Source organism: Ammospiza caudacuta, chromosome Z (assembly GCF_027887145.1).
Source record: "Ammospiza caudacuta isolate bAmmCau1 chromosome Z, bAmmCau1.pri, whole genome shotgun sequence".
Lineage (NCBI taxonomy): Eukaryota > Metazoa > Chordata > Aves > Passeriformes > Passerellidae > Ammospiza > Ammospiza caudacuta.
The window spans coordinates 79032187-79058541 of NC_080632.1; the positions used below are offsets into that span (position 1 = coordinate 79032187).

Here is a 26355-nt window from a genome sequence, read left to right on the forward strand (position 1 = left end):
CAGATAACCCTGGAAACCAAATGGCAGAAAAAGCCCAAAGTAAAGGGAGGACAACGCAGCCGAGCCATGCATCAGAGCTGCAACCCTAAGTTTTCCCAGGTCTCATTAGGGATGATTTATGAAGGCTGACACCATCGTTAACCTCTGACCATATCCCCACTGCCTGCGGGGCATTTCACAGCCTGCCTGCGACTGTCCAGCAGCAATGTGGGGGATGACTGAGATTTTATCTCCCCTGTTAATGCAATTAGGTGGCTTGAAGGAGACCCATTGGATCATCTTACCTGCAGCAACCCAGCCACTCCATTCGTTCCAGGGACTAGCCATGCACGTACTGCGTACTTGCACACACGTGCAGCACTGCTTGGCACCGGCACCGGGCACTAATAACCTGCCATTTGCAACCCCATCTGGTTCTGACATGTCCATTATTCAAAGGCATTTGGCAAAGACCTTGGGCAACTCATTTGCAGAGTCCGGGTCAGTTCACAAGCTCATGAATTCCCAAACTATTTGCTGGCCGTACTGGTAGCCAAGCTGTGAATAGATTTTTGGCAGATTTGAAAGGAGCCAGTGTTTTCTGAAAACACCTGCCCTCAGAGGCTGCAAAAGCCCAAAGATTTCCATTCCTATTTAAAATGCATATCCAGCCCTCTGTAAAGCTGTACTAAGATGAAAACCTGACTTGTCTGCCACTACAGAGAATTCCCTATTTTTACCAATCTCATGGGAAATCAAGTGACATCAGAGTCCCTGAGCCAGGGATGCAAATCTCACCTCACTTCACCTCACCCTTCCGTGCCCCCCAAGGGCTGGAAACCCAGCAGAGCAGAAGCATCTCCTGGTCTGGGACCATCCCCAGACCCTTAGTCCGGCCCCTCTCATCCCACAAATGATGCAATTGGCTGACTCTCCCTCAAGCCAAGCCCAAACCCAGTGATGCCCGGGCAGCACAGGCAGTTGTAGCCTCGGGTGCTCCTGGTCCTACAGCTACTGCATCAGGGTAACACACCAGCTGGAGCACGAGGGCACACCTGGGAAAAGCACACTTGGCACCTTTATTTCCAGCCAATTCATATCACGCTTTGCTCTGCCTCGACCCAGCAGAACTGCAGACCATTGGGGTTTGCTGCCTCTCACGTGCAAGGATGCAACAAGTTTTCCCTCCTGCTCTGAGGCTGAGGCTCTGCTCTCCTCCCAGCTGCCTCTATGGTGCAAATCCCCTCAGCGGACAACCCTTCCACGCCGCAAACAGCAGCTCAGAAGGCTCCCGGAGATCAGGAGGCATCGCACACCCTCTCGGAGAAGCAGGAGGCACAGGCAGGGGAATACGAGACGTGATTTGCTCGGAGACAGCTCTGTGCTTTTGGCAGGACTCGAGGGCATTTGTTTTGAAGCTGTGTTTACATGCCTTTGATCAGACGTGTTTAACTTTTCTGGTGCGTGACAGCAGCAAAACAAGTTTGAGACAAGGATAATGAAACACATTGTGCGCCCGTACATGTAAACGGCTACAGCCAGGCTGCGCACATCAGCAGCTCAAACTGGAGCTGGGGGCGGCGGGAGGTGGGTGCCAAGACGGGGACATGCATCATGATGATGCCAAACCAACAGGCTGAAAATGAAAATGAAAAAAAAAAAAAAAAAAGAAAAAGAAAAAAGCACTAACCCAGCAACAACAGCTCAATCTCAGCTCTCGGAATTGGCCAAGTGAAGTCTGCGCGCTGAGCCCTGGTGCAGAAGTTAAACTCCGCCCGACATCGCAGGGAGCTTTTCCTGAGCAGGTAAACTGCTCCCACCGTGGCTCAGGGTCTGCTCTCAGCAGCATCTCAGCTAGGGAGCAGCCCATGCTCTTTCTCCAACCTCTGAGGTTCATCAGGAGCTCTCAAAGTCAAGCGCCACCTTTTAAGAAATGCCAGCACACGATCAGAGAGCAAAATGGCAAGGCAGCTTCCAGAGACGCTCCTAAAATAGCTGCTCTCTGAAACACTACGGGCACACCTGGCACAATTAGCAAAAATATATCTACATATGTATAGACCAATAATTGGATCATTGAATGCCCTGTCATCATTTCAAGCCTCCCAGCCCCCTAAGGAAAGGCAGAGAGTGCTGCCTCATCCTTTCAGCAGAGGAGAGTGCATGGTCATAAACTGGGAAATGCTTCCAGGCACAGCAACGTAAACAGCCCCACACTGGACTGCTAATGAATACCCTGGCATGGGGCGAAGCCTCAGCACAGACAGACGGCCACTCCTACTGAGAAGTTTTTTGAGATTAAAAGAGACCTGGAAGAGCGTGGATGATCCAGCCCTCTGCTAAAGAGCAGATACAAGTGTCTTATCCCTAGTATGTTTAATTTAATAGTGCCAAACGCCAGCAGAGAGGCTTTACAATACAGTCCCATGCTGACCATGCTTTGAGATGAGAGATGCCACCATCTCTTTGTGCTTAGCACAGCAAATGAGTAGAGCACGTTGGGACAAGAGGTTTCCTAATGGCATGCCACCTCACTACACAACCTGTCAAGCCAACGCAGGCTTAAGCAGTGGATCTTAGTTGGCAATACTGGGGGAAGTGAATACTCAGCTGTGATAAATATTTAACGTGCTTTTAGTCCTGAAGAAGTGTAGCACTGAGGCCATCATCCTGTAAGTGAAAACCAAGGCTGATTAATGGGGGAAGGTACTCCCGTTTATGGGAGGTTAGGATCAATCCCAATTCTCAGCTATTTGTTGAATCTTTAATGCTCTTTTTCGATAGCAGAGTTCCTTGGTGATGGGCAGCATCCTAATAAGGCTGCTTTAACAGCAGGGATGTTAAGGGGGTATAAATAAAAGACCCCTGTAAAAAATAAGCAGTGAGGTAAAAAAGGAAGGTTTCATGTGGTCACTGCTGTTGGGTGGCTTGGAAAAAAAAGCAGTTTTTAAGTCCCCACTCTTCTTTGGAGGCTGGATTTACTTCTTTTGGAGTTTTCTCTGTCATCTCAGAACTGAGCCCAAGGTTAACCCTCAGGCCAAAGATAAGATGTTGCTCTGGGAAGGAGGGAACATCAGTGGCAGCCCAACATTCAGTGTCTGAGCTTTGCACATCCTTCATTCCATGCTAGAAAGGTCTCCACCTTCTTCCACACCTCAGCCCTCTTCTCAGACCCACAGTTTCACCATCTCATGCTCTAATTCTTCATCCCTGAGCAAGGTACCCCCTTACCACTTTCCATCTCACCAGCCAAGATTAATCTCCAGCCTCTCCTGCTGATGATATCAGCATCAACCACTCCCCTCCTATGCTTTCAAACACCCCAATTCTCCTTGCTCCCTGAGTACCCAGGGTGAGCAGTCAGTTTGCATTTACGAGGCATTTGCCATCTCCCATCAAGAAGAGCATCCCTCTTTGTCCCTTTTGGATCTTCCACCACATCACCTTTGTGCACCCCCTACTCCCATGCTTGCTTCCCCCAGTAAATCCCCTTCTGATTTTCTCCCTGCCATCCAGTAGGACCAGCCTCACCTCCTGCAAGCAGAGCTCTCCCTGCACATCTCTGCTTGCTAGCCATCCCTCCCTTGCTGGAGCAAGCAGCATGGAAGCAAGACCACAGACATCAGCCTTGTAATGAAGATGAAGAGCCACACAGCCTTGCCGGCCCTCTCCATCTGCCCTCACCTTTCCGGTTGCATTACGCCTTATGTTGTTTCTTGTCTGAAACTAAATATCAGCTTCTTCCTGGCTGTGCTGTTACTCTCACTCCAGCCTTGTGCCAGGGAGGTTACGGCATGAAAGGGAGGGGATGAAAAGTGAGACAGGAAAGGGGACAGCAAGGGGCAGTGGGGGAGAGAGTACAGCAGGGTAAATACAAAGATGCCAGAGCCAAGTGCAAGTTCCCAAGAGTGACATGCACTGGTACATCCCCGATGAACCACTCTGGCTCCATCAAGGCATCAGCTGGAACAGATCTGGTTGTCTCAGCTGAGAAAAGGTGCTGGCTTCTGCCCAGAGTGACAACAGGATGAGAAGACAATGTCACCCCCAGGCAGAAAATAAGAACCTCTGGCTCCTCAAGCCCTCCCTCCTCGTCCACACTGCAAAGGGACCAACATTTAAAATCCCTTCTGTCCCTCCAGCCCTGCATCTGCTGTGGTAGAACAAAAATGTGGTCCCTTCATAAATGAGACTGGCCCAAAAGCAGGCAGCATAGCCAGACAATTTTCCTCAAGGGCTTCAAGTGCTGGAAGAGTGAGGGAGAGGGCTTCACCCTCTCATGCTACACACACAAGGGATGTGCTCATCCCCTTCTGCTTCCACCATGGACCACTCCTCACCAACCACCCTCCAGGATCATTCAGTATCTCTCCCCCCAGTTCCCTTCTCCACTGTAATTGTCTTTCCTCACCCACCACTGTAAACAGGGATTATGTAAAAAGATAAGAGATTAAGCCTCTGCTGCAGATTAACCTTCCATTGTCCTCAGTGACAACAGGTGCCAGACATCTGCCTGTGCCCTGTGAGATCCTCAGACATGCTTCCCTGTGTTGCCACAAGACTTTCGGAGAGATAGTATGAGACATCCTCCTCCACCCAACCTTAGCCAGCTTTACCAAGCTTTCCTTGTGCTCCCAGCAAAAAGCCCAAGGAAGTGGAACTATTGCACTGTGTGTCCCTGAAAAGTGCCAGAGACAGAAGCTGGGATGCAACCTGCTGGCATTACAGGAAAAAATAGCATCAGAGAACCAGCCAGGCCCTCAGGTGGACAGCTTTGTACCTGATGCCCCCGTGGGACCCTGCATACCCACCCTCTGCCAAGCAGCACAGATTCGCCGCACGGCAATGCCAATGGAGGAAGGATGCTCTCATCCCAGGGAAGGCACAACCAAGCCCTAGTCTGCAGCCAAACTGCCCAGGTGCCCTGGCTCCTTGCCCTAAACCAGGATACCCTTTGGCTGAGCCACATGCTTGGGAAGATGATGCCTGTGCAAATGTTAGAGACAGGGCTGCTTTTGTTTACAGGCTGCTGGCAATGGCGCTGCGCACCCCACATCCTCCCCCGGCCAGGAGTGAGCTCCAAGAAAGGAAATTACACAAGCCAGAAGGTTTGATGGAATGAACCCATTGGGCGGCTTGAAGATAGCTATTAATGGAGAGCTTTCTCTAATTGCTTTTGTATAATCTGGGGCTGCTAGGCGGAACTGGGTAATAAATGAAATCCAATTACATTTTCTCTCAGTATTTATTTTATTAAGTAGAATTCATCAGCTGATGAAGGGCCCCTCGAGGTAATGGCTCATGACCTAGTGGAAGGCACTTTTTTTATTATTATTATTTTCCCCACTTGGGGAAGCAGATAATTCCATTTCCCAGTAAGTGCAGACTGTCCCCCTGCACTGTGGGAAGCACAACAGGTCCTAGGGCAGCACAGATCCCACACTGTCCCTCCTGAGTGGGATCCCTGCTCTGACTGCTGGAGCCCCAATGAGCACAAGAGGTGATTAAAGCCCAGCTTCAGTGTGCCAGCCAGAATGGAGATGGATTTACAGGGCACAGCATGCAGAGCAGGGACAGGGACCAGTCCCACTGGGAATGCAGCAAGAAGCCATGTCCGTCCATGTCTCCTCCCCAGGAGGCTGGACTCTGGTGCCAGTGCTGTTTTTCTAGGATAAGTCTCCTATGCAGGGCTCAGTTTGGGCCCAGAACCACAACTGAGCAGGCTGAAAACACAGTGAACAGCAGCAGCCCAGATCCACCACATCCAGCCCCAACTCCAGCACATCCATGAAGCCTTGTTAGCTCTGCAACACAGCACCTCAATCACGCCCTGCTGCTGGTTTAAACCCAGCTACTGGTGGTGTAGACACAGCTGCTGCCACGAAGGCTGCCCATCAAGGTCACCAAAAGCCCTGGTCCCACACAGAGGTGCCTAGCCAAGCCTTGTGCCAGTGTTAACATGCTGGCATCAGCAGGCAAACCATGTCAGGGATTTCTGGTGCTGGCAGCATTGCAGGGTACTGCATCTATCAAGCAGGGTTTGCTGGGAGCTGTAACTGTGCAGAAGAACAGAACCCAAGCCCTGGCATGGTGCCTTTTTCATGGTATGAGAGGCAGCAAAACCCAGTGTGGGTCAGGAGAGGTTGCTCCAAGTGTATCCTTACAAGCTCTAGCCAGCATCCATCCCTGTGGAGTGGGGATGGCATAAGACCCTCCCTCCTCCCTTCACATGAAAAAGCATCAAGAGGGCTGGGGGGTGCCAGTTAAAGCGTGGGGTCTGGCGCAGCACCGCTGCCCTTTTGCTGGAGCCCACAGCAAGGATTCCTACAGCACGAGCAGGCAGGATTCCTCAGGGATCTTGCAATCAGCTGCTGGGCTTTTCACCATCCCTCTTCCTATCTAATTATTGACTGACGTTCACCCCTGGCTCCCAAACCCAGTGCCGACAGCCGCAGCTCGCCCGGCTTTCACTGCCATCTTGTCATACAAACAATTTATCACCCGCCAGTGAGTGCTGTTACAGGCAACAGACTCCAGTGTCCATTAATTAACAGGAAATACTGAGAGAGGCGTACACACATGCACAAATCTGTCTGAGAGGTTTCCTACAGCATCCACTGCGGATGTACCCACTTGCTGCCATGGTAAGCACAGGCTCCGGGAGCCACAGCAGATGTAGCCAGCAGCAGCCAGGCTCAAAACAAAGAAAAAGCAACATTATGACAAAGAAAAGCAGCTACGGAGGTGATTGAGTAGCATGGTTTTATTCCTGAACAGTAAGAAATTATTCTTAAGGAATCGAAATAAGGGTGGCGATTTGAGAACATGGGAGCAAGCAAGCCACACCCCAGCTGCTGAGAGTTTGGGGTGAAGGTGACACCACAGACACCTCCAGAGGGCTTGCACAGTCTTGTGCAGCAGGAACAGCTAATGCTTTGCCTAGCCTTGCATTGGGGCTGAAGGGTTCTTGGCTGCTGTACCCTTCTTCCAAACCTTCCAAGGCTCCATCAAGGCAGGATAAGCCCTGTCCCCCATCAGGGCAGCAAATCCAGCAGCCTTACACATCCCAGACCACAGCTCAGCAGCAGTGAATGAATGCCTGCCAGAGCCTGAGCCCTCATGCTGCTGGGCCAACTAAAAATAAATGAGGTGTGGGTTCACAGAGAGTCAGCATCAGGTTTTAGAAGTGCTGTGTGTCACTGGTTTTGCTGCAGAAGTCAGGAACAGAGGATAAGGAAAAAGGGCTTCAGAGGGCAAGGAAAAAGTGTTTCAGAGGAATCTTCTGAAACTTGTCTGGCTTTTTGATTTGGGAAGAAAACCTAAAACCAGTTGGAAAAGAGATCTAAACATCATGTCAGAATCCAGCTCTTCATCTTTTTCACAAGTGGGCTTTCACTTTCTTCTGTGAGGCTATTTGCCAAGCACAACACAGAAACACAAGCTATTTGTGTTGATCCAAAACTATTTTTCACCAAATAAGCCATTCATCTAAAATCTTTCTGCCCAGCTCTGCTGCAGGAGAAGCTATCTGCTCATGGCAGACCACGATTTATGCTTAAATGAGCATTTGTGACTAACAGACAGGCTAGATTCATAGTAAAATGCATCATCAATAAATCAGTCAATCACTTCTGCCCTCAGCTCAAGGCTGAAGTCTGGAGTAACTACTCAGCACTTTGTCAACCTTTACTCCAGCAAAGTCTGGGTAAGAGACCTCAGGATTTAGCCTATTGATTGCTTACCATTGTTTGTGATGCCCTGCATGCTTCAGACATGCTCCCTTCAAGCAAGATTAAATACCTGGCTTATGGCATTGGGATTCAATGGAAATGATCTTTTACAAGCATGGGAACAGACAAGTCAAATTGTTCTGTGCGATGGTCTAGTGTGGTGCAGAGGTGCCCCCGAACCCCCTCTGTGCTGCCAGCAAGGGGGGAACATGTCAGTGCTGACTGTCCCTGGGGCTGGCATGGTGAGCCCCATGGCTGTAGCACATTTCTGCAAGTTAAATGCAGTTTTGGCTGTGGCTCCAGAGCCTTTGAGGCTCTCAGCTCTGCCGGTAGTGTTTTGTTGCAAGAATAATAGAGTGACAGCTCCCCGGCAGCTTTGAGTAGCATCCCCAGCTCAAAGGCACCCTTAATACCTCTGCCAAACTCCAGCCTGTCAGTTTTCACGTTTGTTTGAAGTTAAGCTGATCTAACTTGGGTGAGTGGATGCAGACAGAGTCGCTCAACCAAAGCCAAAGAATGTTTTGGACACTCCTCTGCCCAAGGCCTGGTACTTGTCCTCCACACACCATCAAGGATATTGAATGTATTAATACAGATGGAGATAAGTGACCATGCTGCCCCCCAAAAAGGGCAAGACAGGGATATTTGCACCCTCCACAACCATAAAGTAAGAAAATATAGCAATCATTTCCACAGCAAAACACCTCTAAATAACCCTCTGAATGCCATCACCTCCTAGGAATCCCCACATCTCCCTGAAGACACCACCCTGAAGACGGGGGAAAAAACCAACAACTACAAACCTGCCATTTCAACAGAAAAAAAAAAAAAAAAAAAAAGCCAAAAAAAAGAAGAAAGTAAAAAAAAGAAGCAGCCTGCAGAAGGGAAGGACCTGGCAATTTAGGGAGAGGGGGAAGAAAAAAGAAGTTAAAAACAAAGGATTTACTGAATCCCAACCCAGACCGCCAGCTGCTCTCCCATCCCCATGTCATGCCCATGTACCAGAGATGGCATACTGATTCCCAGGTTTCCCCCATATATCCCACTGTAAGGCAAACTGATTTCTGATGCTTGTCCCGCCTTCTTTTATTTCTGCCAGACCTCCCCCTCTCCTCTGGGTACTTTTCCTACTGCCATTTGTTCCTGTCCTTTACAGCTCTGCCTGCTGTCACTTGCATAACCTTGCCTGTTTGGTAATTTGTGGCAATAAAGTGTCACTGTGGGGAAAAAATACAGCGTCGCAGCAGCATATAAATCTCTGATCCATAAATTGTGCTGCTCCCCACCTGCATGCCCCTCCTTTTAGATATAAAGTGCAATGATTTGGGGCAAGAGAAAGAAAAAAGAGCCAGTAATATGTGATCTTACTGAAGGGCAGCACTGAGGTGTCCTCATTGGGGGCTGTAATGAGTGCTGAGGGACTGGTGTGTGCTGTAAATTGCCTTGGAGACATGGGCCCCAGTCCAGGCTTGCTGGAGCTATCCGGAACTTTAAAAGAGTAATCCTAGAGGGGGAAATAATAAATTAAACATTGCTAAAGAGCGCAATCAGTGCTGCTGTTTACTTCCTCTTTGAACAACCTCAGTGGTGCTCACAACACTGGGAGTGCCACGGCCATGGAAGGGATCCAGGTGTGTACAAAGGAGCCCCTCGCTCCTCTTCCCACCTAGATGTGGGATCCTGCCCATCTCCATCGCAGCTGAACAGCTTCCCCAGTAGATCCCCACCTCCAGGCACTCTCCCTGGGCATTAAGGGAGACTACAAGGGGGAAGGTCTGCACTTTTCCCTTCCATCTGCTGCCACAGATGCCCATGGTACAAACACACATATGCCCTCCACTAGGCTGACAACAGTTCCCCATGTCTCAGAGCCAGGATTCAGTGGGGTAATGGCCACTGCAGGCAAATGCATCTCATGTTTGTGGCCCCATGGTTTCCAGCTTTACCGGGCAGAGTAGCAGGCATCCACCACCAAGGCCCTCCTGGAGCCATGAGACCCACAACACCCATAACACCCTCTGAAATGGCTTTAGAGGAGTCCAGCCCTTCTTGCTGATGGTTATTTCTTTGAATTGGATACACACAGCTCTCCTCCATCAGAACCCTCATCTACTGAATGATCAGCTTGGTCACACTGTAGATCAGCATCCCGGGCCAGCTGTAAAATGTCACCCCCAGCACTGCTGCAGCCACTCTCCCAGCCATGGCTCAGACCCCGCAGAATGTCCCACTCCTTCTCCCCTGGTTCTTGGCACATTGGGGTGTCCTCCACCATCCATCACAGAGCAGCAGGAAGGCTTGCATTAAAGCCCTCTCCTGAAACTGACACCTTTCTTGACATCTACAGCTCACCTGAGCAGCTAAGCCAACGCTCCTGTGAATATAAACAAGCAGGAGGGAAAGTGCATTCACTAGACAGATAGCTTGGGGAAGTATCATCACCCACTGAAAGCCCATATGTGGTTTTGTAACAAAGGTATTTGCTTCCTGTCTTGCCCACTCATCAGAGGAATATACGAGCAGGGCTGAGCAGCACCCTGGAGACAGAATAAAACCAAACAGTGCTCGGAGGGCTCTGCAGGAGCCGTGCAGGAGAACACATTATGGATACCCTGGGGAAGAGAAATCTCCTTTCTCCCAGCCTTGGGAATGGCCAGGATCCACCATGCACCTATCCTGCACCGATCAAGATTAAATAGATGTTAGTAAGTGTTAAATAAATGAATGAAGTCAGGTCTTGGTCCCCAAACCTGCCCATATACAACAACTTCCCTTGTGGAGCCACAATTCACTGAGGCCTAAAAAAGAGCACTTTCTGTGAAATTCTCCAGCTCATTGCTGTGGTTTGGTGTGCCAGCATGGTCCTGCCAGTTGCCTGCCCAGGCAGCAAAGGGATCAGCAGCAGGCTGGGCTGCTGTGGGAACACAGGCATAGCCAGCATGTCACACAGCACTTGAACCACATCAAGACATTGCCCATAGTTTTAGGAGCCCCAAGAGAAGTTTCAGTGTTGATTAATTAAAGGAAATTCAGCCAGGTCCACTGAAATATCCAGGGAAGCTGTTGAGGACACCGAGCGAGGCTCTTCACAGCAATCCATAGCTGTGAAGAAGGTAAGTGACAGTGGGCATATTTGAAACAAAAGTGACAGTGGGCAAATCTGAAACAAAAGGTTCCCACTGATGCTAGGAGAAGATTTTCCCTCCTTTATCTAGGGTTAGAACCCAGAGAAAACCAGCAAAGCATCTTTAAAAACAACACTCAAGGCTGAGCAGAATGAAGCCTTTGCCCTTCTCCCATTGCCAAATTCACAACTACTGAGACAGAGCAACATATGGAAGGAAATTAAGGATAGCTCTGTGAAATGAGCACCAGCACTCCTTCACACCTGGAGCAGAATCTGGATTGGCTAACCCATTTCACATCACCCTTTCCACCGTCCCCCTCAAAAATCAAATAGTCATGTAACACGTATGTTGCAAGACCCGAGACAACTTGACCTGGGGAACCACTCCAAATATGGAGCTTGCATGACTGGCCCTGATTGAAATATCCCTGAAAGCTTTTCATAAAGAAGGAAAACTCATGAGATACAACATGTCATTGGCTACACACCTTGGTGCTTGGGAGGTTTAGGGTGGACAATAGGAAAAAATCTCTTTGCTAGGAGGATGGCAGAGCTAAAAGCCAGGTACCCCAGCCCTCAGATCAACAGCCACACAGTTCTGATATGACATCCTTGGCAGCTCTGCTCTGGAGCTCCAAAGTCTTTGTAGGTCTATGCAGTTGCAAGAACAAGATGAGGGATTATTGATCTTGGTCACCAACTCCAAGAAAAGATCTCTCAGCCACTTCATCGTTAATATCTAAACATCAGGTCCCTTCTTGAAAGAAGGCAAAAGACAACCTAGAAGCTGTACTGCTTGGGGCTGTGCCTGGGGGCGACACACCTCAGCCACCTTCAGATCCAAGCACTCAAAAACTGCATAATCAAGTGACAGCAGCAAAGCTTTGGCAAGACATCTGTCCATCTATAAATAGAGCTTAACTGTGTGTCCTTATCACAGGGCTTTGATGTGTCTGGGGAGAATATGTTCTTCCCCTTCACCACCAAGTCCCAGGCAGCACAGATAATGGGCTTGAATCGATCCAGCTCAAGTATTGCTAAACTTCCTACCACTGTGGCAGCATGCCAGCCTCAAATAGGACAAGAGAACATGTGTCTGTTCAGAGCCAACCACAAGGAGCAGGCAGAAAATTGCTTTAGGCTTAAAAAAAAAAATAAAAAAGGTGCTTTTTGCAGATTTGTAGATCAATCTACAATGTATTTTAGAGGTTTAAGAAAGTCAATATAAACAAGATATATCATAGCTGCACAAGAAGCTGAGAAGTTGTATTTCTGTTTATGCTGCTACTGGCACTCCAGCTGCTGGCTCAGTGTCCTGCTGCAGTCCTACAGCACTACTTTCCAGCAGAAAAGTTGAGGGAAGGGGCTCTTTCTGCTGCTGCAGTTCATCCCCCCCACTGGTTTTAGCAGGACAACTCATCCCCGGGGCTGGCTGGGGTCTGATATATCTGAAGTGTCACCACTGCACCCTTTGCCCTGCTTGCAGCAGGAGGGCAGCAGGAGGACACAGGGACCAGTGGCAGTGGCCAGGCTGACCTCCCACAAAGGGTAGCTCATCTCCTCCTCTGTCCCCACAGGCTCAGCACATAAATTGGCTCAGCTCCCTGGGGATTCTCTGGGCAGTGCTGAGACAAGCCCTTGGCATTCGTTTCTCAAGCTGGTGCTGCTGCAGAACTGCAGTGCCTGACCTCCACAAACTTATCCCCAGGGATGTGACAAGTTGGTTCCCTCCCACAACACGTCTGCCACGTGCCCACCATTCCTCTTGAACCATCCTGCCATGAGTTGGGAGAGGCCTTGCACAGATGGCTCTGCCACCCCTCTGCCCCCCTCAGCTCCACTGCAGGGCACTACAAAGCATATTCAGAATTTTTCTCTCCCTTTGTTATTATAGTGAGTCACAGAACATGCCTTATCAAACCAGACCTAAATCATGCCTGTCTCTCCCCATATCCAATGTAATATGTCAGCCATTAAACATGCAATTTACAAATCCATGAGAGGCTCTCATCCTCTCATGGGCAGGAGTGCTCACGTCCCTGAAGTGGAGCCAGTCCCAATGAGCCACCAGGAGGTGGATCCCACTGGAACTGACCACACCCATTTCCGAGTCTCCATGAGGCACAAAACCCCATTTCCCGGCTTCCACCCTCTGCCTCAGAGGGTGAGGAATAAAGTGTGCATCTGGATGGGAAAGAGTTGGCTGTACACCCTTGATCAACAAGGAGAAGTCCACGGGCTGTGGGATGCCCAGCTCCAGACATCCTTCTGCCCCAGAGCCCATCCAGGTGTGGGAAAACTGGTCAGCCTGCCACAGAGAAGCAGAAAGCAGCTTCCTACCCTTCCTACACAGCTATAACTTGTGCAAATGCCTGCCACACATCCCACCAAACCCTTTGGGAGCAAACCTGGGAGAGGCAGCCAGTGATGCAGGGCAGGCATGGGCAGCTGACGCAGCGAAGCTGGCAGGAGCACCAGCCTGCTGATGCTTCTCCAACCCCCTTCCCAGCTCTCTGCCAGGCCCAAGCTCCTCCAGCAGCACATCATATGGGCTGGGCTCTTACTCATCTGCTGCCATGCACAAGCAGGCGTCAGGGGACGTATCACTGCACGAATTCAAGGAAGAAACAAGCAGCATTAACTGGTAGCACGTGCATGGAGACCCCTCAAACCCTTTTTCCCCTTGCTCCCATGCTCTGCTCTGGGCCACTAAATCCAATTCAGCAGTGCTTGGAGCTTGTACCAAAGCTGCGACACATTTGTCAGATCCCTGACTAGACCCATGGCTAATTTTACAACGCTAATTTATCTCACCATATTATATCGCTTTCATTTCATCCCCCCCAGGATCCCATTACTGCCAGTGTACCTTGTAGCCAGCATGTAACAGTAATTGGTATTATTAGCGACGTACCCTGCTCGAGCTGCTCTATTTGCAGAGCTGCAAGGAGTCCCGTGGGTGGGCTGATCCACCTCGAGGATGGGGAGGGAAGGAGTCCTTGTTCCATGCTGCTCGACAGATGCCACCAAGGAGCAATGCCAAGGGCAGGGTTTTGCTGCTGCAGAGCACCTCTGCATGCCCAGACCTCAGCCCACTGACCATTGTGGCTCCATCAGGTGTTGCCCACCCCTGGGATCCTTAGTCTTGACCTTTTAACTCCAGGGCAAACAATCAAGCGTGCACATAGGGAGCATTTCTGTCCTTGCTTGTGGCTCAAAGGATAAAGGACTCTGCTTATCCAGGGTTAAAGGGGCTGCAAAAAAACTCTGGGAAGCATGATGCAGGGGTAGAGGGCAGGGAAGGGGCACAGGGAAAATTCATTATTCATGCTATTCTGGTCAAAAGTTTCTCCTCTTCAGTGTAGGCAACTCCTTTCTAGGATCAACATACTTAAAGCCATGCAGTTTTAGCTAAGTGAGAGGCTGCAATAGTCAAACGGTGACAATTCCCACTTAAGACATCCTTGTCTGGCATTTAGAGACTTGTTAAATTTTAATTCATTATTTTCCTTTCTCAGGCACAGCACCAGCAAGCACCAGGCTTCCCCAGCACAGCTCTGCAGGGTCTGCATCCCCAGGTGGGGCAGCTCCATCTCCGGGCTCCTTCCCTGCTCCACCATGGCTCAAAGAACATGATCCCAAAGCCCTCCTCAAACAGCAGTGTGTCACCACAGCCCCATACTGAGAACCCATGTAGCAGGCCTCAGAGGTGGTGCAGCCTCTAGCCCATGGCTGCTGGCGGTGATGGTCTCCTAAGGGGATGCTTTCCTTTCCAAGCAAAGCCCATCCACCTCATCCCTGATGCTGCAGCCTGCCAGGGCAGGAAAGCAAAAAAACCCCACCCAGTAGATCTGAGAGCTTAAAGTTGTGCTTGTCTGCAAGACGTGGCACCTCACCTTCCACCACACAGCTGGGCTGGGTGACACTTACCTGCTCCAGTGGTTCAGCCACAGCACGGGACCTCTGCTGCTGTGGTTGGACTGTGCACCTCTGAGCTGCCCAAGGGCTTTCAAGTGGGAGAGCTCTTTTTGGAGAAGTTGTCCATGGGCAGACCATAACATGGGATTTTCCAGGCTGTTCATCCATACTTGCCCCTCCACATGCTAAATAACCACTCTCAGCATCCGCCCTCTTTGCACAGCAGCTAAAAGCCTGCTCACACACCAGAGCCAGGAGCAACCTTTTGCCACACTTTAATAAACACCGCCATCCTCACCAGAAGACACATGTCCTGCACTCCCACAAGGCACACCAACTCAGGACAAGCTGGGTGAGCAAGGTTTTTAACCCACCTCTTACCTCTCCACCAGTCCAGAGTCCTTGGGGCGTCCCCAACTTCTCATAAACGTCTGGGCGATTCTCCTGGCTGCTTGTCCAACCCTCGCTTCTCAGATCTGGGATTTTCTTCAGCAAAACAGAAGAGACAACCTGTCAGGTTACCAGGTGAAACTCTGCCATTGCTTCAGGTTCAGCAAACAACCAAGGAGGGGGGCATCTGTTTCCCAGCCCTGACAGCTGGGGGTAACCGGTGCAAACACAAACATGGTTAGAATGAGAGCCCTCCCACAAGAGCGTCACAGTCCGGCCCCAAAGCACGTATTTGCTTAATTATTTCGATTCAGAGACATGAAATGGGAGAGGGGAAAAAAGACCCCTGCAGCGTGGGGCATCTCTGATCTTCTTTAAAGACAGACAGCAATGCTCCCCAGACAGAGCAGCACAGCAGCACCACACTGCCAGCCCAGCACTGAGCCATTTGCCCATGAGGTCTTGTGCTGCCTGAGCCCTAATCCTGAAAAGCCTCACACACGTGTTAAACGGTGCAGGGAGAGGCCAGTCCCACTGAACCCAGGGGTGTGGAGAGGAAAACATGCCTGTACGGCTTTGCAGCACAGACACCAAGGACTGGAAATGGGAGGAGGACTTTCTGTGCTAGGTCTGACACGCTGTGTGGTGAGATGGAGTCAGAGGCACTGGTGTAACCAGTGGTGCCCTCCCTTAGAGCAGGAAATACGCTTTTTGTGTTAGACAAACAAATTATCAGTCAAGATCTGTGCTCATTATCCAGCTCTTGTGGCCGAAGTTGTATTGCTCCCCTACTTCTTTTTAAATGCTTTGAAGAGAAAAAAAAAAAAAAAAAAAAAAACAAACCAACAAATCTTGTGGCTCTGCATTATTAAAAATGAAAAATAGGAGCCAAAACCCACTGGCAAGAGAAAAGTCTGGGACTCACTCCTGCAGAGATTCTTTCCCAAGGGTGACAGTGACTCCAAGCCTGGAACACCACAGGCTTTAATTAGCACCCGACCCTCAGCTGATGAGCTTTGCCAGAGTTCCTCCCAGGACCTCATGCAAAGCCTGGAAAAGCCAATGGGAAGATGCTGCAGAAACCCAAACTACAACACCCCCCTCCACCTCCTGCCTGCCTACAAAACCTAAATAAATAAATGACCACCCCCTGAAACTACACTGGGTGCCTGATGGCGAAACCCTCATTTGCAAAGTGCTTGGAAGTAATTACAAAATTTTCCTAGAGTTTACAAGGAGGGGAGCTGACTGTTTGTCATGCCGGCAGCCACGGTGTGCCGCAATTTATCACACTTGTCAGGTGTCAGCCACCAAGAAATTTAACTCCAGTTGCCCCAAGCTCAGCACCCACAATGCCCCATCATTCAAAACCTGCTCTGCCAGGCACCCCAGAGCTGAGCAGTGACTGGCAAGGAGGGGAGGGGGCTGCTCCCCACCAAGCCTCCTCTCTGCAATGCAAATGTAACTCTTTGGTTATTCTGTGGAAGCAGTTTTGGTTGGGACTGTTGGGTTTTTTCCCTACCCACAGATGAAGCGGAACAGGAAAGGAGACCAGGCTACAGTAAGAGATGAGGCTCATTTATCATTACCTGCCAGAGACCCTCCTAGGCTCTAATTCCAGCTTGGCAGGGACCTGAGAAGAGAGACTGAGCTTAGCAGTGAGTACCCTCAGGGAGACAGTGCATTATTGTGGGTGCAAATTGCATAATCCCAGTGCCTTTTCTGAGAGACATCTCTGGAACCTGTGGAAAGGACTGACGCTCTCTGCCACCTCTGTGCCCTGCACTGAGCCAGATGAGCCAGCCCAGCCACAGATCCAGCAGCCCAGCTTTCCACGTGGAAATCAAGGCATGACTTGCTTTTGTAGGGGCTTCAAATTGAGGTCAAACTGGATTTTGGAGGAACTCAAAATGTCCAAAACAGGTCACCAGCTGAAGGACCTGACTTGGGGCATGAGTTACTGCTGAGCCAGAGGGAAGATCTGTGAGCTGTGCTTCCCCATAATAATGGGACACCCTTGGTCACAGCTCAGGTGGGCTCACTAAGGAGCAAATATCATCAGCCACAGAGCAGGGACAAATCCTGGGTGAGGTCTCTGCAGGAGGGCTTGCATCAGTGCTGAGCTCACCCTGCATCACCAGGACATCAGCAATGCCATGGTCACGGCACATCATCAGCATGACACCTGTTTTATAGGGCCTGTCTGGGCTGCCTCACTGAAATTCTCCTGCTTTGGCCATTTCTGAAGCAACAAGCTGACTTAAGAGAAACCTGCCTGCAAAAGCACTAACTTTTTAAACAGGCTCTTGCAAAATGCCGGAGGAAGCCCAGCACTCATGGCATGCTGCATGTCCCACATGATGCATCTGCATGGCACAGCAAGGGCTAACGGATAACTCAACCACTTGCTTAACGGAAAAAAAAAAAAAAATTAAAAATCCAAACACACATCATTTGCCAAAAATCTTTCTGTCCAGCACAAGCTGGTCAGGGATCCACAAATTTTACTTGCACCAGCAGAAGGGCCCAGCATTTCCCAGCAGCGAGGCATCCCCGCAGGAGCGGGGGGCACAGGTTTTGCAGGGGACATTTGCATTTGTCCTGCTGTGGGGACAGCCCCGCACATCCTGTGTGTGACACAGCCGCACAGCCCGCGATTCACAGCCTCGCCACTTGGCGCGGGGAAGGCGGATTCCTGTGCCGTCAGCAACGAGCAGAACCCTGATGCCTGGCTCAAAACCTTCCCAAAACCTGTCAGGCTCAGACTCACAGCACAAAGATACTGGAATTCCTTCAGCACAACTGCAAGAATTTTTCTGCTTCTTTTTTTTTAAATTTTATTTTTAACTGTGGATAAACTAATGCCTTCCCCACACCCCAACCCTGTTCTGAGAGCAGCTTAAAACTCTCTTTGCTAAAATTTTCCAAAAAAATTCAGCCGGAGGCAGAGACATGTGAAGTTTCAGTCCAAATGGTTAAAGGCTGGCGTAGTTTCAAGCAACTGAAGACAGGGGCTTATAATCAGAAGTGTCAGGCAGCCTTAATTATATTATTTCCTGAAGGAAATAGTTTTCCCTGCTGAAGTCCAGGAGTTATTAAAAAAAGTTGACCTCACTGGAACCAATCAAGATGGAGACAAGAAGCCTGTGATGGATTCTTAAGGCAGGCGTGTTCATCCATCTGTATTTTTAGGGGTGCAGGATTTTAGGACAGGTATCCCCAGACAAGCCTGGCCTTGCAACAGCTGAGAGCCAGGACCCAGGATGCAGAGCGCCCTCCCATCCATGCTCCTGGGTGCCCTGGGCAGGGGCACGTGGGAGCCCCATGCATGCAGGGAGGGTGCTTGCCTGTGCCCAGATCGATTGTCTCGCCAAGGCGAGCGAGGAAAAACAGCCGGATGCTTTGTAGCTGTCAGGAGCACACAGGCTTTTTGTCCGTGTCTTCCTCTGTGCCCATAAATAAAAGTGACAGCAACTTTATTTAGGACTTCTTCCAGTTAAGAGGGGATGGAAGAAAAGTGAAAAATTAAATCGTAGCTCAGCAGAGGCAGAGAGGGAAGGTCCTGGAGGCACAGCTCAGGCTCTGCCACTGCTGCAGCACCCTGGGGTGGTAGCAGCTCTCACTCTCCAAAATCAGCACCTCCTCATCACTATCAGTGCACCCCTCTCCCCTGCCCTTCTAGGCACAGAAATCCCAATCCCAATCCCACACTGCAGCCTCTGCCTTCTGCTGCCCATCCACTCCCCAGTGCACACTGAGAGGTTCAAGCATCTGGAGTGAGTTGAGGTGGATTAACCATCTCTCGTTACGTCCTAAAAGAGACTGAAGCAACCCCCAAATAACCCAGAGGAGAAAATCACCTCTTCCCTGCTCGTGGGCAAAGGTTATACTTGTAGCACCAACAGCTGCCCTAAAAGGCAGCTCAGCCCTGTGCAGCTCACCAGCATGGCTGAGCAGGGAGTGCAGCATCTCCATCAGGATCTACTACCACAGAAAGTCCTGTCTGTTTGGCTATCACCTCCAAGGAGTATTTTGCAACTGAGGAAACACCCCTTTTCTATAAAAAGCATGAGAAGAGACTCAAAGAGCAGGAGAGGAGGAAAGCCTTCTCTGAAAGAGAGCTGAGCACCCTGCAGACTCAGCCCTGGCAATGCCCCAGCATGAGGGAGCACAGCCAGGGTTTGAGCATCCCAGTCTGTCTCCCCCAACTCCCTGCAGCCTCTCCCAGCAGCACAGCACCTCGTGTCTCACAACGGTATTGCAACCCACTGAAAACACAAGCTTTGTTTCAACCTTCATCCTGCTTGCAGCAGTGCTGAGCCAGAGCTATGCCACAAGCCAAAATCCAGTTCCAGAGGGACTGTATGATTGTGCCAGTTCCCAGGTGCTTAGGGCCTTGACTGCAGCTCGTCTGGAGTTGTGCCCTGCACTTGCACACAAACACAAAAACTCAGGGCAGGTGTGTAGCAAAAGAACCCCCTCCCATCCCAGGGACGAGCTCACCCCTTGCAGAAAGGTTTAGGGTGGAAGTTGTGTGCAGGTCCTGTGGGAGAGAGGCTGCCAGTGACCTCATGGGTTTCTTCCACTGCTGCCCTCTCCGCTGCCATGAGTCAGAGATTAATGACAGGCCATTTGTCAGCACCGGTGGCATCATTGCCAATCTCATTTCTGAGCAGACATCTGACCTTGCTTGCCTCCCCGAGACCCATGTTACCGCATGGCTCCAGCAGCCTCCTGACAGCTCCCAGGGGAAGCAACACAAGGCAGGGAGCAGAGCTGTGACAGCTTGATCCTGAGTCAGGATGCACAGACAAACAGCTCAGGATGAGCAGAGAGTGTTTGTCAGCTTGCCCCACTGCCCTACCCTCCTCCCAGCTGGCACCCAAGAAAGGGCCTCTCTTACCAAGCAGTGGGCTAGGTTATGGAGAAAGGAGATCTGTGCCCAAAGATGGGGGCATAGGCAAAGCAAGCCTTGCCTGAAACTCTGGAAGAGGAAAGAGCGTGTGGGGGACATACCATCTTTTCCCCAAGCCTGCAGTATCTGTGTGTCTGGCCACACCACCCAGCCAGCTGAAGGGATCTGTGTGCAGTTCCAGCTGTGGCAACCAGACCTTCTCCACAGCCAGCTGTGACCCAGACTGAATCTCAACCCAGATCTCACTCAATGAGGAGACTAGGTAAAATCCAGACACAGATCCATCCTGCATCCCTGAGCAGGGCTTGTACCCAAGTCGGGAGGTGGAGATGACCTATCCCACAGGGTCCAGCACTTCTCTGCCCCCAACCAGGCCGTGTGGCCACTGCACAAGTCCACTGTGTGACTGTCACTTCGTCACCACACACAGTTCTGGTCCTCACACAGAGAAAACCGAGGCACATGGGAAGGGGAACAAAGCATCTTCTGCATCGTGGCATTCCAAGCACACCAAGGATTTTCAGCCTGGGAGGAAGGAGGAGGCAGGGCTTGCTTAGCTACAAGACCTTGGGCTAGGCACACTGTATTGGCCAAACCATATTGTCCACACTGTTCCCTATTAAACAACAGAAAACAAATTATTTCCAGAGGAACAGAGAACATTCGAGAACAGGTCTTCTGACAAGTGCTGGTCCTGATGCAAGCTTTGCCTCCACGCAACCCTCAGCCTTAGACAGCCAGATGCATCCTCACCAGGAGGGATGACACAACCACCAACACAGCTCCTCCTCTGTGCCAAGTCAAGCCAGTCCCAGCTCTCATGCTTCTCAGAAGGAGAGCAAATTAAAATTATGTGGGACTGGGAAAAGACCCACTTGGTTAAGAAGAAGAAATCAGTGCCATTAAACGTCATTAGAATAATATGCCCAGAAAGATTCATAAAAGGAGATACCATATGATTGAATGCTCTCCAGACCCTCATTTTACACAGACCCAAAACATCAGCCCAGAGCCTCTTTTAACAGCCAACTCTCACAACAATCAGGTTTTAGGTTTTGTTTCGTGATGTGTTGGGTTTTTTTCCTGAGGAGTTTTTGGGTCTGCAATTGAAACTACAATTCCTTTAGTTCCTTGGGGGTGGGGGGGGGGGGGGAGAAAATAAAAATCATTTTTCATTAAGCTGAAGCAAATGGCATTTTTGCTTGTCAAAAATATTTGACACAACTCTGACAGGCTCGACCAGACATATAAATAAAAGATTTAAATCCTTCTGCTTCAGAGCTTAAGAAAAACCTGCTGTCAGTCTAGTGCTAGTACAAACTCTCTCCTACAGGTCACACTCCCTGAGGTTTGTAGGCTGGTGTGGCTGGTACCTGCCCTCTATCCCTGCCCGCCCTGGCACTGATGCTGGGATAGATGGCAGGTACCAGCCACACCAGCCTTTTCAGGCAAGTAAAACCCCACCAGCCTGTGTTATCCCTCTGCTCTCTCGGAGGCAGGATCAGCCTCCCCGGGCTCAAGCTGGCACACAGCCGGCTCCAGCAGCAGGGAGGTGAGCAGCATCGATCCCTTCCCTCTCCTGCCACCATCTGTATCTGATGGCAGCATCGACCCAGCAGCACTGGATGCTGTATTTCCTCGGCCACCTGGGCTGTGCAGCAGCCGCCTTCCCCATCCGTCGTGTCAGCGAGGCGGCTGCAGACGCCGTGACAAGACACAGAGCGGTGTCGGAGCCCATTTCTAAATCCTTCTATCCTATTCAAGCCAGGGAGGCTTATGTGTATGGATTTGTACTGTTTGCCCCAATATTTAGCTACTGAGCTGACTAATCTGTGTGCAAGAAAAACCATGGTGGCTCAGAGGCTGAGCAATCTACATCATTCATCATTTAGATTAGCTATTGTCTTAATCCTCTTTAAACTACTGTATAATACATAAGGGAATGGATGTCCTATATGCTCAGGATATGCAAGAAAAACCCAGGCTGAAGCTCAGAAACTTGGACAGAAGTGAGAATGACAAATCCTATCAAGCCACAGAAGGAAAAGGAAACTTGTTGAAACCCCTGGCAGATGGTTTAACTTCTTCGTGCTCTCTCCACCCCACCAGCCTTTAATTATTTCCTAGACAGCTTCCCAATTACTACCCAGGCAGCTTCCTAAACCTCTTCTGTCCTCTCCCTTCATACAGCCCTATGAGGAGCTGTGGGGGCCAACCTGCAGCAGCTCATGCCACGTGGACTTGCTGCTGCCCCAAGGATTTGCAGCCCTGTGCCCTGGGAGCTGGGACATCCCACTCCAGCCTCAGCTGGGGCTGTGCTGCTCTCAGAAAGGCAAAGGCTCTGCCCAGCCCAGTTCCAGGCTTTGGGCCCTGCCTGGCAAACAGGCAGGCTCAGGTCAAGGATTAAAGCCTTGCTTGGCTATCCAGGATCATGCCACACATTGCTGCAGTGCCCAGCTGGAGGATGAACAGAACCAGGTTTCTTTATGGCAACACTGAAGAGTTCAGGGCAGAGGGAGGGACAGCAACAAGGCAGTGGCAAACAAGGCTTTAGTTCACTGCCTGCCGGAGCTGAGGGAACTAATAAACAGACAGATGAGCTAAATTGTCTTCTGAACCTCTGTATCAGTATTCACATTACAGAGCCTGCTTCCAGCAATTCCAGCGTATTAATAATAAATGCTAGATAATTACAGCAGACTTGCTTTGTCCTCTCTTTCTGTTTACTGTCAATGTCTCTTTAACCCTTTGCAGTCCACAGCTGGCTCTCCACTGGCACCAGACCCTCCACAGATGGCACAGCCTTGGCATCATTGATGGGTGTCTCTCCCAGTTCCCTCCTGGGCTGGGAAGGGTGCAAGTGGAGGTGAAGGAAAGCTCAAGTGCTGATACCACTCAGTAGGGATCACTTTTTACCTGTCAAAGCCCTGAAAATCTTGCTGCAGGGCATGAAAAAGGTGTATTTGAGGCCTCAGGAGCACCCCCCGGCTGGGATGAGCTGAGGACTGTGCAAACAGTGTCTCCAACACACAGAGATGTAACAAGTCACCCAGAGCCTCTTAACAGCAAAGAGGTTTATGGCCTCTCCTGGTTTCGATCCCCTCCAGACTTGCAGCTGGATCTGCCCTCCCCACACACATGATTTTGGGGTATCTGTACCCATGGCCCTTGGGCTGTCAGTGATGACAACCACCCAGGGTGCAAACACACACTGCTGGGAGCTGGAGGTGGGCTCTGGAGCAATCCCTGAAGGACATATTCCTGGGACACAGAGGAGATGACCCACACAGATGCCAAGTCTGGCACCCAGGCAGGGAAGAGCAAAGGTTTTGCATAATCAAATTCGAACCAAACACCTCCTGTGTTTGAGCAGTGGCCACATTCCCCATCCTCAGCAGCACCACAGCCCCACACAGCTGCTCTTCCCAAGTCTCCTTCCTCACAGGCAGGCTGTGCCAAAATGCCTGCCCTGTCTCATCATTCCATGAGCTGATCCAAATGAGAGTTAAAGACCCTCTGGCACTTTTCCCTCAAATTTTCAAAGTATTTAATCCAATGTAGCTGCAAACTGAACTCTGGAGCCTGCTTTACTTCCCACAGGACTCTTGCTAAGTATTTCTTCCTCGGCTGGAAGCAAAAAGCCCCAAAACTCTGTAAAAAGGCCCACATTAACAGTGCAATAGCAGTTTTTATCTGAGCACAGGTTTAATTTGCACCTTTCAGGCTAGCTGTCTCTTTTCCAGCCTTGCAGGGAGGCTGCCATGGCTCCTAACACGGCTTCAATAAGAGAACAAATACCTCAAATAGGATTTCTGGAAGAAACCAGCATGCAAAACAAAGTATGCCTGCCTTCCAGTGCAAATTAACTCAGCTTCTGACCCGACTGCAGACCTTTCCAGACGGGAGACCCACTGGACAGCGAATGAATGCCAAACAACTCAGATGCAAATCTCTCCCTGCACAGAGAGCCTCAAATGCTAAGGGAACACTTGGCTCAAATAGCTGGGCACTGAAAAGCCTTAGAATGGAAAAACACAAACAACTTAAACCCCGTTACATCACTCACACAAGGAAGGCTAGGCTGGAGTGACAGAAGAACATCTATCCCTCAGACATCCTGTCTCCCACTCCACCTGGGACATGCAGAGCATCCCCCAGTGCTGACATCCTGCCATCATTTTCCAGCAGTTGCCACAGCTGCACATATCCTCTCTGCATTTTCTGTGCCATCTCTCCTCTGCCAGGTGAAGCACAGAAATTATTTTTTTTTCTCCCTGTACACAGACACTTTTTTTGATTTCTCAATCAAAATGATTGATTATTCCTGATCATTCAGGAATAATCACTAAAGAAAAAGGAAGACAGCACTTCTGTCCTAAAATGAGTACAGGCCCCAAAAAAAGTGGGAGGGACAGATGGGAGCAAGACACAAAGGCAGGAGTCCTCTGTGCCACTTACATGGAGCATGCATGCCAGAGAAAGATGGAGCAGAATGGGGATTGGGAAGGAATGGCATCATTGTTATATCCAGCTCTTTCTTGTAGGACAGTACCAGGAAGACTACTTGGAGAGGAACATATTACACTGTTAAAGCTAGCAGATCTCCCCAGGGCACAAGGAAGGGCAAGTTCATTCTGCTGGGAGGCCCTGGGTTGATTGTATCTCTGCTGTCTCTTCACTCACTGTCACTTTTGGCAAGCAGCTCCAATTTCTACACAGCAGGGACCTTTGCAGAGGGCACCCTGCAGGCTGGAGTCTCCTCACACCGCCACAGGATGGGACAGCCAGCAAAGCAACCATCCATATGGACAGGAAGGGAAACCCACAAAGAGCTGCAAGGAAGATGGCATATGTCAGGCTCAGAAAGGAAGATCCAGAGCTGGACTGGGGCACATGCAGCCTGTGCTGCTGGAGGAGCTCCCAGTCGCAGGGGGAAAGGATGGATAGCCCTGCCAGCCCCTCGCAGCACCCGCCAGACACACGGGCAGCCCCCAGCACTTCTGAGCTGGCTGCCACTGAAGGACTGCAAGGGTGGAAGTGCCTGGACTGAGCCCTGCTAAGGGATCAACATTCACCCCAGGGTTATCAGCCAGCACTCACAGATGCAAATACAGAAAAGCATTAGTGTTCTGAGGTCCCAGACTCAACTCTAGGACAGCCTGCATCCCAATCTGTAGGAGCGTCAGGGAGTAGGACAGGATGGTTGGGACGGACAGAGACAAGAGATCTCTGCATCCAGGTCTGGAACTTGTGGTTTATTGCAGAGGGCCTGGGTGCAGGGCCCTGCTGGGAGCTGCCAGCCACAGCTCAGAGCAGGACTGAGAGAAGAGAGGGGTAGAGAGGATGAGAGGGTGAGAGAGTAAAAGATTAAGAGAGTAAAAGGGGTAAGACAGTAAGAGCGTAAGAGGAGTAAAAAGGGCAAGACAGCGAGGTTCTTGTTACAATACAATAAGTCTTCTTCTGTGTTGAATATTCTAATTCTCACTAACTAATCTAGTACAATATACAAATCCTATAGCATTTACATACAGCCTATAGGAATCATTACATTACCATACTGTGTTACATTTTAAACCCTAAATCTCCTCTTTGGACCCCTTCTGCCAAGCTGGCAGGGTCTGCTCTGACCCTTGGGCCTGTCTGCAAGCAGAGGGTGTTGTTTCATCAAAAGGGGATTGCCTTCAGCCAGCCACATCATTGTTTTCCAGTTGTTCAGTAACTAAGGGATCTCAAAGCTTACTTTCATTTCAATCTTGCTTATATTTTTTATATTCTCCAATTTTTTTGCCAGACAGTCATATTTATAAGGCTTTCCTGTTTCATCTTCCCCAACACTAATCCCCTGCCAGGGCTGTTTCCCTGGTCTCTAACACCACCCATGTCCAAACCCATTCCCCAAATTTCAGGATGCTCCTTGGCAGTTGATGACAGCACGTTGCAGGCTGGGTGACCCTCCTGTATCAGCCCTCTCTGAAAGCCATTTAGAAAAGAGACAGCAAGTTATTAATTACAAATTAAGCTGCTAATTGATACCAAGCTCTGTTGGCTCTAGGGGAAACAGAAGCAGAGCTGTGCCCCTCACACCATGGTTCACTGACTGCAAGTGCAATATGAGGGGCCTGAGCTCCCCAAGAGAGCTGCTGAGGGCACAGTCACACCACCTCCAGCTTGAGCTGCTTGCCTCAGCCCAGAGATCACTTATGCTGCACTCCCTGCATCCCTGACCTGCCTCCAAGCACTGTGACCACCAAAGGTTTGAACACCCTCTCCCAGATGAGAGTCAGACCCCAGACCAC

The 26355-nt window shown here is 50.2% G+C and overlaps 1 protein-coding gene across 1 annotated transcript in view; it reads right to left on the reverse strand.

Moving 5' to 3' along the window:
• The window catches only part of CNTFR (ciliary neurotrophic factor receptor), a 202619-nt gene that overhangs the window by 134032 nt on the left and 42232 nt on the right, over positions 1–26355 (reverse strand). The window contains exon 3 of the mRNA XM_058824079.1: positions 15136–15240. The gene's annotated coding sequence lies outside the window, so the exon portion shown is untranslated. The remainder of the gene's footprint in view (positions 1–15135; positions 15241–26355) is intronic.